The sequence below is a fragment of the Poecilia latipinna genome, unplaced genomic scaffold, assembly GCF_001443285.1.
Source record: "Poecilia latipinna isolate Pla-1442-1.1 unplaced genomic scaffold, P_latipinna-1.0 Scaffold110, whole genome shotgun sequence".
In the NCBI taxonomy this organism is placed as follows: domain Eukaryota; kingdom Metazoa; phylum Chordata; class Actinopteri; order Cyprinodontiformes; family Poeciliidae; genus Poecilia; species Poecilia latipinna.
The window spans coordinates 475,268-487,371 of record NW_015112726.1 but is presented as its reverse complement, the minus strand read 5'-3'; the positions used below and the strand labels follow the sequence as shown (position 1 = coordinate 487,371).

Sequence of the window (12,104 nt, the reverse complement as noted above, 5' to 3'; positions counted from 1 at the left end):
CTTTATGAGGAAATTAGTATTAAAGCTCCACAAAAACAGAAGAACTTTAATAAAATCATTAATGTTTGTCACCTTTACCTTATTTTTTTTTTAATAGGTCGTTATTTCTGTCATGCTGCTCCAAATAAGGTAATGTCAACATTAGAAGTGTTCAGAAAATTAATTTCAAATGATCTACAGTTTTTTATGTTTCAACTGTTTCAAGCAGTTGATTTAAAAATAAAAAAGTAACAATTATTCTTATGCTTCTAAAATACTGATTATTACAGTTACAATAATGCTATTAAAAAAGTGTTTTATTATTTGTGCTTTCACAAACAGGCTTAAGCAAAGATAAGCCTACTACTAAATGTAGTAGTTACCAAGTACAAATGCCAATTTATTGAATACTTCAGCATTTTGTCTACTTAGCAGAGAACTGTGCGAATTTGAGATATCTTGGGTAACTTTTTGAAGAAAAAAAAAAAGAGTTTTTAGGCTTTATCCATTTCATTGACATTACCTGAAAAAATCTAAATACTTGATTGCTTGAGAGGTAATACGGTCAAGGCCATTCAGATTAACTAATAGAACGTCTGCTCTTTTATTTAGACCAGCAGCTGGACAGTCGGTCTGTCCAGAAAAGATTGTACATATATTCCATTTATGTCTGTCTTCTTTTGTAAGATTAACAAGTGTGAGGCTTAAGCAAAGGCCCATCTGCACAGCATTTTGTTGTTTTTAATTTATACTGTACACAGTTGAAACCAGGTATCTACATACACTGTATAAATCTTTTTTCTCCTTCTGTCAAATTTATTTTCATAATTCCAGTTTGCACAATTTAAATGGTCGATGGAAACACAACTAGTGACTCCTCATCTCAGGGGTAAAGAACCAGTCTCCTTCTTGAACTACATGATGTTGGACATTTCAATGCCATTTATACCTGCGTATAATTGTTTGATGAGAAACATGATGCTTTCAGTGAACTGTAAGTTCTGGCTCAGTGTGAAAATTCTCTTCCAGATGTTTTGGCTAATTGCTTTTCAAGGCCAATTTTTCCCCATAATGTCACACAATGAAGCAGGGTGCTTTATGTTTTGCCTGTTGCCTCTGTGTAACTCGGAATTTGTGAATCAATCAATTACACGTTTCAAAAGTAAGGACATTATCATCTGGGCTTTTAATTTTTAAAAAAAAATGCCTAGTAATGTTGTACAAATGTGTTTGTAAACTAGTTTATTCTTTATTTTTCAGAAAGTGATGACTTGTTATGCAATATGCAAATATCTGGTTTCAGATTTATAATGTGTTAGGAGTTGGGGTATTTAGATGAAATAAGTTTCATCTAAACAAAACTGTATTGCACAAATGAAAACACTACAGATGACGCCCATCCCCCTTCATTGTGCTCGTCTAATATACAAGGTGTCTACAACAGGAATCCCCAGGAGTTCTTGAAAATGAATTTGTTCATTCCACGAGCGCCACAGCGCGAGAGTGGAGATGCAGGCAGAGCCAATCTATATCTCCTGTGACCCTCAGCAACATGTCGTTATACTTGCTAATCAGATTTAGAGACAACAAGTGAAAAGGATGGCCTCTCCGGGCCGTTTGCTTTCACAAATGGATCTGCTTAATATGGGAGATTAATAGACTACTATCTCATCTTCCCTTTGATTGAAGCTATGATCTGGTTACTGAGAAACATGATGAATGCTGAGGTGGAGGTACACGTTAACTCTTTCAAGGCAGAAGGCGATGAGGCCTCGCACAACTTTGTTTGTTAATGCAGATCAGCAATAACGATGATGTCTGCAGGGCTGTTGAGTTATTAGCATCAATGTGTGAAATTGATTTTTTTTTTTTTCAGCTCCCAGATGTGTCAAATTACAATATGAACTAATTCTGTATGGTTGCTGGGAAGTAATTATGCCTGCCTTGGGTGTTTTGTGTGAGATGCTTGCCTCAGTTGAAGGTATTCAATTAGCATATTTCTATGAGGTGGACTTCTGTGCAGAGATCAATAGTAGAAATCTCTATGATCTTTAAAATCTAATCAGTTAAAGGGACAGTTCAGATTTTCTGAAGTGGGGATCTGCAAAGCTATGAGAAGGACATATTTGCAGACAGTGGTCAGAATAAAGAAACAATTTTTATATCTTGTTTTTTATATAGTATATATATATATATATATATATATATATATATATATATATATATATATATATATATATATATATATATATATATTAATTAATTATTGTCCTACATTACTTTTCATCTACATGAAAAGTGACAAGTGATTGAGTAAATACCTGCTGTAAACCTTATATACTGAAACAGTTTTCAAAATGTCACAGAATCTGCTTTGGTCTTGGTCCTGCTTCAAACATCTGATAGTTTTACTCTTTAGAAGGAACTTCTTTTGTTCCTCTAAACTCTGTCACAGGTAAGAGAGTGGCTGTAATTTTACAGAGCAGCTTTGCCTTAAGAACAGATTCCCAGGAAATCTCAATCTTTTAGCATATTGTGTTTAGAGGAAAGTTACACATATCTTCAGTCAGGCTGTTGTTTCACAAAAACTGCTAAAATAAATTGTATTTGTAAATTAAATTTACTAACATATGCATATACAGTAGTATTATCAAAAAGTAAATTTTTGTCCCTCATCTAATTCAATAAATGTAATTTCTGTTGTATTTATTTCTACTAATTTCAACAATTATGGCTTACAGCTAATGAAACACAACAATATATTATTTCAAACCAACAAAAAAAGAGGAATTTCAATCCAGTATTCTCACTGTATTGAAATGGTGAAATTGTATCTCTATGTACTGTGCAGTGTATGCATCCGATATTGGGTCAAGCCTCTTTTTGCACTGCAGTTATGTGGTATGTCACATAGATGCCATAGTTTTTTCTTCCACTTAACTTTTCATGGACATTCTTGGTATAGCACTTGTGTAGTAATGGCCTTTGTGGCTTAATGTCTGTCTGTCTGATGACTGTCTGTCAGTATATCGGTCAAGTAAGACATTTTCTCCATGACTGCATGCACAATAAAGTCGCCAAACCATACTATTGGTGTTTTAATAAAAACTTATTCTTATGTATCTAATTACGTTTTCTGAGAAACTGAATTTTGGATATTTATTAGCTGTAAGCTAAGATAATCAAAATTTGTAGAAATAACTGCTGTAAATATACCACTCTGTGTAAGGAATAGATGTGAATTACTGGAATAAATTAACTCTCCGATTATATAGTAATTGACTGAGCTGTACCTTTAAAGACCAGCGCTTCATCTTGCTGCCTAGCATATTTTCCCTCCAATAGCTTCTGGTATTTGAAAATGGATTTTGCTAACAGTGCACAGCTGTCAAGTTTGCCCTTTATATACAATTGTGTCCATTTTTTGTCTTGTATCACATAACATCCAGATTTTAGAGTCAGTTCAGGAGCAACTAAGATGCAAATATGAGAAAGATAACAACCAGAAAATATGGCCTCATCAAATCAAATGCAGAGGCAACATGTTCAAATGACCTGCAACAGCAAGAAACAACCACAGGTGTAAAGTGGAAAATGAAAAATAATACATCCATGGAGTCATGGTACATTTAAATAAGACAGAGCTTAGGGTACAACAAGACGTGCCTATTTTAAAACAGAAAAAAGCTTGACGCTACCAACACATTTTCTTATTTCAGCTATATATTCCTGTGTTTTTCCTTCCAGGACGTTGCTCCATCTGTGTGGAAATCACACAGCAAAACTGTCAACCCCAATAGGGCCTGTTTAGTTGATGTAGAACCATGATGGCTGATGCCTTGAAGGCAAACTAATTATCAGGTACTTAACAGTCCGAACCTGTGATGCACGCTCTGCGAATGAACTGGACGCATAAAACCAATTCCTTCATCTACTTTTTTCTCTATCGCTTTCTTCCATTATTTCTCTCACTCGTTATTGCTGTCATTATTATTATTTTTTATTCTTTTGATCTCTTTATGTGTCTCGTTTTCATTGCTTTTCCAATATGATGCTCTTCTATTTTTCCTCCTTTTTTCCTTTCAGGGAACCAGCTGGGAAACTGGCCCTGGGATACAAGCAAGAAGCATGCAACCATATGTTAGATATTTCCAAGGAAGGTGTTTGTGTGCGCATTTAAAAGAGAAACAAGGGGAGGAGTGAGTACTTCTTGAACTGCACTACAGTGTAATAGTTAAGTAGGACATTTATCTGGCAGTGGTTTGTCTTCCCCTGTTGTGCTTGGATGTGAGCAACGCTGAGAATTTCTGTTGCCTCCAAACACGAGCACACACACACGCACACACACGCTGCAAAATGCACAGGCAGACCGCTGAGAGCGACTTGTTAGAGACACTGACACAGTTGCTCATTAGACAGTTTCTTCTTGGATTGGGGCCAAATATCTGCAGGTCACAACTCATTGAAGTAACAGGCAATGTAAATCACTGACGCATGGAAGTGCTGAAAAGCAACACAAGACTGTTTCATCATTATTTACCATATTTGTGCCACATTTTGCTTATGACTGTAAAGAAACAGAATACAAAGTGTTAGCGTTCATACTAAGAACCACCATGAGATCAATGCTTTCTTTTCCTTCACCACAGCAGAGTTGCTCTGAGATTGTACAGTACAAGTCAAGTCACGTGTATTTGTGTAGCACATTTCAGCACAAAGGCAGTTCCCAGTGCCTTACACGGCAAAAATGTAACACAAAAAGCAATTATGAAACAAGCAGTGCCATCATCAAAATCATCAAGAAGAGTAATGATAAAAAAAATGGATTAATCAATGTTCCAGTTGTTTTCAATCAAAGGCAACTCTAAACAGATGTGTTTTTAGTTTTGATTCAAAGGACCTCAGTGTTTCAGTTTTCTGAACGTTTGCTCCAGACTAGTGGAGAATAAAAAGAGGAATTCTGCTTCTATTTAAGTCTCCAACACCATCATTTATTGAAAGACTAACTCCACTGTCGCCTTTAAGAGGGTTGTAGGGTTTTCTGCTAGGTGCTAAGAACTTCTTAATAAAAGTAATGTGAAATAGATCTACAAATTACGTTGTTTTTCAATACTGAGGGACTCTTGATGATGAAAACAGATGGAAATTTCCCATTTAAAAGCTGAGTTTATATTCTGTGTTCAATATTCCAAAATTGATAAAATGGCTGACGTTAAATAGAAAATCCACCCAAATCGTGAACAATGAGCCTTAAAGTTGAAGTAAATCTGCCACACATTTACTTTTCTGAACTTGCCTTGGAAAGACCCCAGCTTAGCAGTGCTTGTTAAATGTTATAGAAATTTGGCCAAATTGAAGAGCTGGTTTTATAAAGTAATAGCCAATAATTGAGTCATTGTAAATCTCAGGGTTGAATTTGTCCAGCAGACACTAAACATATTTGTTGCATCCCTGTAAGTCAACACAAAAGTTGGTTTATGTGAAGATCATGTTCTCTAATGACCAGGAAACTGCAGGAGGTTCACACCTGCTCTCTCCTTCTCAACAAGCGACAACTGTTTGGGAAACTGGAATATTTTTGCGAACATTAGGACATGCCATGCAGTCCTTTGTCACTCCAGCCATACATTTATGTGCACATGCTTACCCTCCCCTAAGGCTAAGACTGAAGGTCCAGCCTCCATTTCTCATTAACCCACTGGCTGGATAAATCAAAGAACAGGGCAAGACGGGAGACCCTCAGCCTTGGCCATTCAGATAACAAGAACACCCTACACCATTCATAGCCTACAGCCCAGTGATATATGGATCTGCGGAGGCTAATAGCAAAGTATTGACAGGGAAATGGTGTGCTTATCCTGCTCCTGCATGCTGGGGAGAGGTCCCCAAAGCAGATGGGATACACATCAGGGAGAGGGAAAGAGGAGGAGGAGGGTGAGTGGATGAGATAGAACTGTACTGGGACAAATTACGTCCTTTATTGCTTTATTTCAGCTAATTTGTTCCTTAGTTTGAGTACAGAAAATAGTTTCCTCTTGTTTATGTGACTGGTAAGGGACTGGTCATCCTGCAAATGAGCATCTACTAACAGCCAACAGTTAACATCTGCATCATAAGGTACTGAAATAGTCTGTGGCAGCAGACATCTTTGTGAATATTTGTAGGGTACACAAACACCTAGGAACTGAGCTTTCACTCACATTTAGCTGCTTTCGCAAAGGCCCTTTAAAATGTCCTGACTAAACTTTTACATTTAGCCACAACAACCTCTCACCCTATGCCAAAGGTGTCTAGAGTCGCCAACATTTAAATGTTTTATGACCCAGAAGAGTTACGCTTGAAGGGTTCTGTCTGAAGATCTTCAAATATGGCAAGAACAAGTTTTTTCCCCCCCCATATTTGCATATTTGCTTCTCCTTAAAGGAATTTGATACTTTACAAATTTAGCAAATCTGCTTAAAATAATCTATGATTAGTTAACTTTAAGTAGTTATCAATGTGTTAAACTTGAGATACAGTTTTATCTACATCATGGGTTATTTGTCTACATGCAGGTCTGCCCCCCATTTTAAAAATACTGGTACAAAATTATTTCTTGAATAGCGCCATGTGGCCCAAACGTTTTCAAATTTCATTTGAGATTGGTGGATCAAGTCCATTTCACAACTTTTATCCCAGAAGCTGAAGAGCCTGAAGAAGCTGAGACACCCAGAGAGGAACTAGAAAAAAAAACTGCAAACTACTAGTCACATTGAGTTGGTATATACAATTTTTGTATTTTTATATTTTTTATGTATCTTTTGGGGGGGGGGAGGTATTGCATGCTTTGTTATTTATGGCAAGTCTTGTGTGAGTTTCTCACAAAGTTTTAGTTTTACTTTTCCTTCCTATCGTTCAGTTTGTCATTCAAAGTGAGGAGCCACCGGACATCCCAAAACCCAGCACTGCTTATTAATATAACATTGATTTATTTACTAAATTATGAAACTGAATATTTATGTAAATTGCTCCATTTTAGTGAAGTTTATGAAAGCTAGGTGGTTTACTGTGGAATGTCTTTACAGATTAGTATAGTTTATAGTGGGCTGTATACGATTGCAATAGCCATGTTGCACAATATTTCTATGCGTCAGAAATTTGAAGCCTAATTGGATTCAAATTTAGAAGATTATTGCTACAAGGTCTGTACTTCTTTCACACAGGTACAGTACATTCCTCATGCCAGCACACAGAGCTACAGGAGTACAAAACACACAAGCTAGAGAAAATAATACATTTCTCTAATAGGAGCCAATAGATCACGATATATCCTACCTCCCTGTGGTGGAGTCTTTAATGCTGGAGTCAGTAGGTTATCGCTGTGGGCGCTGCACCTCCTTCCCTTATGTGCCAGCTTTATCAAGTACAAGCAATTCTTCTTGTGATGTGGTCGTGGATGCAGAAGATGGGCCCTAATGACCACACTTCATCACCAGCCTCAGAGAGGATGCAGGGAGAAACTTGCAGCTTCTGATGTCAGATAAAGATGTGAGCAATGTGATGTTATTGGACCAATAGGCATAATTTGGTTCAAGCCCAGCTTGAGCCACACCTGAAGTAGTTTGGGGTTATCATTGGATTAGAAACAGCCGAAACACTACAAGCAGGAACTACCATAAAAGCTGCGGGGGCCAGTCAGTAAAACAGGAAGAGAGAAAGAAAACAGGGAGAAAGAAGCAAGAGAAAGAAAGAAAGAACCTGCTTATTACTATATTTTTATTTCTGTAGTTCACAGAAATAAAACAGAAAGCAATAAAGAGGCTTCCTGTGCACTGCGTCGTAAAATTCGAACTTTTTTTGCATTTTGTCACATAACTACCTCCAACCTCTGTATATTTTATTGGTTATTATATGTTACAGACTGACACTAAATAAGCATAACGAAATCAAAGAATAATTGTAGATTATTTTGCCTTTTCTTGTTACAAATGAAAACCTGAAAAAGGGCACTGAGCATGTTGTAACTGTCCCTTTTACCTTGAGGCCCCTAAATGACATACAGTACAACTAAATGCACTTAGAAGCCACACGATAACTAAACACAATTCACCAGTGTGTGATCTAACCCCAGTAAAATCTGCTCTCTGAAGTCTCTTAGGGAACGCCAAGGAACAATTATGAAGACCAGTGAACACAACCGACAGGTCAGGCAGAAAGTTGTTGAACATAATTGGACAATTGTAGCTTGGTGCAAATGATAAACCAGCCAAGACATGTCTGTCCACCTAAACTGGAAAGTCAGGCAAGGAGACAAGCAGCTAAGATGTCCATAGCAACCTTAGAGGAGCTGCAGAGATAAGCAGCTCAGGTGGGAGAGTCTATTGACAGGTCAAATACTATTCATGCACTATACAACCAGACCTTTATAGAAGAGTGGAGTGGTGGCATAAAGCCACATAAAGTCCCAATGGGAATTTGCCAAAAAACCCTCATATTAGAGCCACTTTGGTGTTCTGGCAAGATGAGACCACAGTAAAACTTTTTGACCTACATGAAAATGTTATCTGTTGTACAATACCTTACACTGTACTTCACTCTGAGCACACTATCCCCATGGTGAAGCGTAGTGGTGGTAGTGTCATGTGTGGAAATGGATTTGTGTTTGCAGGGAAAGGGAAGCTGGTCAGACTTCATAGGAACTCCAATGCTTTTCAATGCAGGACAATCAAAGAAGAAACCATGTTAGAAACTGCGCTCTAAACTTGCTGAAAAAGGTACATTAAAATAGTTTAGATGAAAGCATGGATTGAAATGGCCTAGTCAAAGCTTAAGTCTAAATTAAATTTTATGGCAAGGCTTCAAGCATATTTTCACAGATGCTCTTCCTTTGAATTTGAGCCAGCTTGCATAAAGAATAAGCAAACATTTTGATCTCTAGATGTGCTAATCTGGTAGAAACCTGCCCCAAACGACTTGCAGCTGTAAATGTTTTCCTCATGGGGGGGAGTAAATACAAACACACGCCACACTTTTCAGATCATAATTTGCTTAAAAGTTTGAAAAAAACATGTTTTCTTTCTCCTCCACACCACAGTTATGCACTTCTTAACTGCATAAAGTCCCAGTTAGATAGTAAAAGAAAAGAGTCGCGGTTACAAACATACATAAAACCAAATGGATCTAAACTGGATTCTTTTCCAGTGTGAGTTGATGTCAAATCTGCTGTTTGTCAGTTTTGTACCAATGAGCAAAGGGACAAAACAACACACCATCATCATGTGCATGTCTCTGTAGCTCTAAAGGGGGAGGGGGGGGCTCACCAACAACCAAATATATACATCTGGATGTCAAGTACTGCACTGAGGCCTGTCCCTGTTCATGATTACCCGCTTGACATCTTTATAGTTTCATGGCAGAGTTCCTCTCCAGCAGAAGTGGGCACAGAAAAAGCAAGTGTGCCAAAGTGGCTCCACAGTGCCGGTATGGGACACCAGAGTTTTGTGTTGAAATAATTAGCCTGCTTAGCTGCCATCTGGGCTCTAGTAGCTGCTGTGTGGCATGAGCCAGGTGCTTCGTGGGTAATACTACAGAGAGACATGCAGCAGATGCTCGTGTGTGGATCTGCCCAGCTTGGCAAAGATCTGGATTCAACTAATCCCTGCTACACTTTGTGGAAAAACCCACTAGAGGGAATACAGAGGAGGGTGCTTTGAGCACAGTGTCATGAAGCATGCCTCTTTAAAGAGTTAAAAGCAAAAACAATAACGTGTCAAAATGAAAAGTAAACTTTTTTAAAGTCAGCAACAGACTATGAACCTGCATTCTCGCCAGGACTGAATCCGAGATCCATCCATCTCACCTGACATAAAACCTGAGCCAAACGATCAGTGTGCTTATCTGTGAAACGCAGGGGCTGCTTAATTGCTGGCCCTTCCCCTTTGCAGTTCAAAATCTAAAGAGGTATAAACATTTTTTGAGCAGTTCAGTAGGCCAGTAACTTGATAAGGCCCCTGGATTTACTCGATGAGCTTAGAAAGTTCCTGAGCAAGCAGCAGGCATGTGGTTGTTGTTCCCAGAGGGCTGGGAAACCGTATCTGCCCTGAAGGAGCATCCTCTTTGGTAAGCACTTCTTATCCAGGCCATCACTGCAGGCCGATAGCAGGAGGGTAATATCCAGTAACTGCAGCTTTATGTGCGATCCAATACTTGGATCAATCTCTAGGACAAGGAGGATTGCCATTAACCCCTGAGATTTCTCTCACTTTATTGTAGAGCTTTTCTTTCCTAGATACTGAAGGAGAAACAAGGAAATCATAATCAAGACAGACAAAACTGTGTACTTTAAAATTATGAATAAGAGAGAGGTTTTTATTTTTACCAAAAGAAAAAGAAGAAAGATAGGTTATGGCAAATTAGCAAGGTAAAGCGGTTGATTATATGTAAAAATTAACACACTGTAGCGTGTTCTCCTGCGAGTGCGAGCAAGACTATGTTCTTCTTGCACCAGGAGGTGAAATGACACACAGATTCATCTGTCTGTGTCTACTCATCTTTGTTTGCATTCAGGCATGTGTTTGAGAGCGTGTACGTGTCGAGAAAGCCAGAGAGTTCTCAGCAGTGAAGGCATGAACAGAAAAGAGACGGTGACTTCCTTTCAAACTCTGGATACTTTTGGGAGTGTTGTCCAACAAGCTCTTCCATGTGACTGAGAGAAAGAAGCACCAGACTGAAGCCAAGACTCGCTGAATATAAATGAATCATCTCTGAAATCAGTAATTCGTTTATAGAGGGATGAAATGAATGAAAGAGCGATGCAAAATTGTCAAATTAGCACTAAAATTGACAAATTTACAATCTGGGCAGCTGAAAATAAAATATATATATTTTTTTCAGATCTCAAGTTAATTCAAAACTGACTCAAGATGTTTGTGCAATAAACCAAAACAATTTCTCTTGGTAGAATGAATTGCAGAGTAAATTTCCATTCTACTACTCTCTTATGAAAAAATAATTTGGAACAAAATAGGCACAATTCTAGTTTATATATATATGTTTTTTTATTTGTTTTGTTGTGTCACACACTATCTCCACATATATGTAGGAAATCAGTAACTCATTCGTCTTAAGAGTTTTACATGGTGGTAGAAAATATAACTATTTTTTAATTAGTAAGCAAAACAGATAGAGCGACAGAAACAATTGTCCAAAACACAAAATTCCAAGTATTTTTGAGAAGCTGAAAACTGCACAGTGGTTTTCTAAAATCTAAGCAACTCAGGTCTGCCTAAAAGTGTGACAAGTCTCACTTACCTCGACTGTTTCCTTTCACAGGCAGGTCAGGACCCTGAAGCTCGATCGCAGCAGCAGAACAAGAGGGCTGAGCGCATCCCCTCTTCCCCATAGCAAATGTCAGAGGCCACCGGGCAGTCGGCTGCTCCCGCCTGCATCGCGGTCCACCCAGCGCTGGTGCAGGAGAGCCGCCGGTCTGGCAGGTGGCCGGTCAGCCCGACAGGACCGGTCAGCTGGCCTCAGCAGAGACGAGACAGACGGGCACACGGGGAGACGAGCTGAGCCGGACTGGGCTCTGCTGGAAGGCTTTTTCGCCTCTCCTTCTCTGAATGAAAGCAATCCCTAAGAGTGAATGGGTAATGAGAGACTGGCTCCTGAGATTTTAGCTTTCTTAATCATGTTCATAATTAATTCAAGAACATTGATAATTTCATTACATTCTTTTTGTCTTATCAATAAATGATGTGCCTGCACTTTTGGTCTTGTGTATACGGGGAGAGAGGGAGGAAGAGAGGGAGTGAGGGACAAGAGGAGTAATACTGCACTAAAAGCACAGGAGATGGAAAATGATACAAACAGGGATGTGGTAATTATAATCTTTGACCAAGCCACTGGAAGCACAATATGAAGTCAAGTGGGTACAAATAATTAATAAGGCCTCCTGGAGTGTGTGAGTGTGTACGTGTGAGCGACTGTGGCGGGGGGGGGGGGGGGGGGGGGGGGTCTGGTGACAAAAGTCTCCGTTGAACAATATTTCACCGACCCTGAGAGTGGATATTTTTACAAAAAAAAATAAAAAAAAAAAAATAAAGAAAACATACTTTAAATGCATGTTCACATAAGTCTCTAATAGACCA

The 12,104-nt window shown here is 38.5% G+C and overlaps 1 long non-coding RNA gene across 3 annotated transcripts in view; it reads right to left on the bottom strand.

The window, feature by feature from the left end:
* LOC106944715 (uncharacterized) overlaps window positions 1–12,104 on the bottom strand; it is a 39,903-nt gene that overhangs the window by 15,573 nt on the left and 12,226 nt on the right. For 2 of the 3 annotated variants that reach the window (XR_001424403.1, XR_001424402.1), the window contains exon 3: window positions 11,269–11,589. This is a non-coding gene — a long non-coding RNA (uncharacterized LOC106944715). The remainder of the gene's footprint in view (window positions 1–11,268; window positions 11,590–12,104) is intronic. The other variant, XR_001424404.1, reaches the window with a different exon arrangement.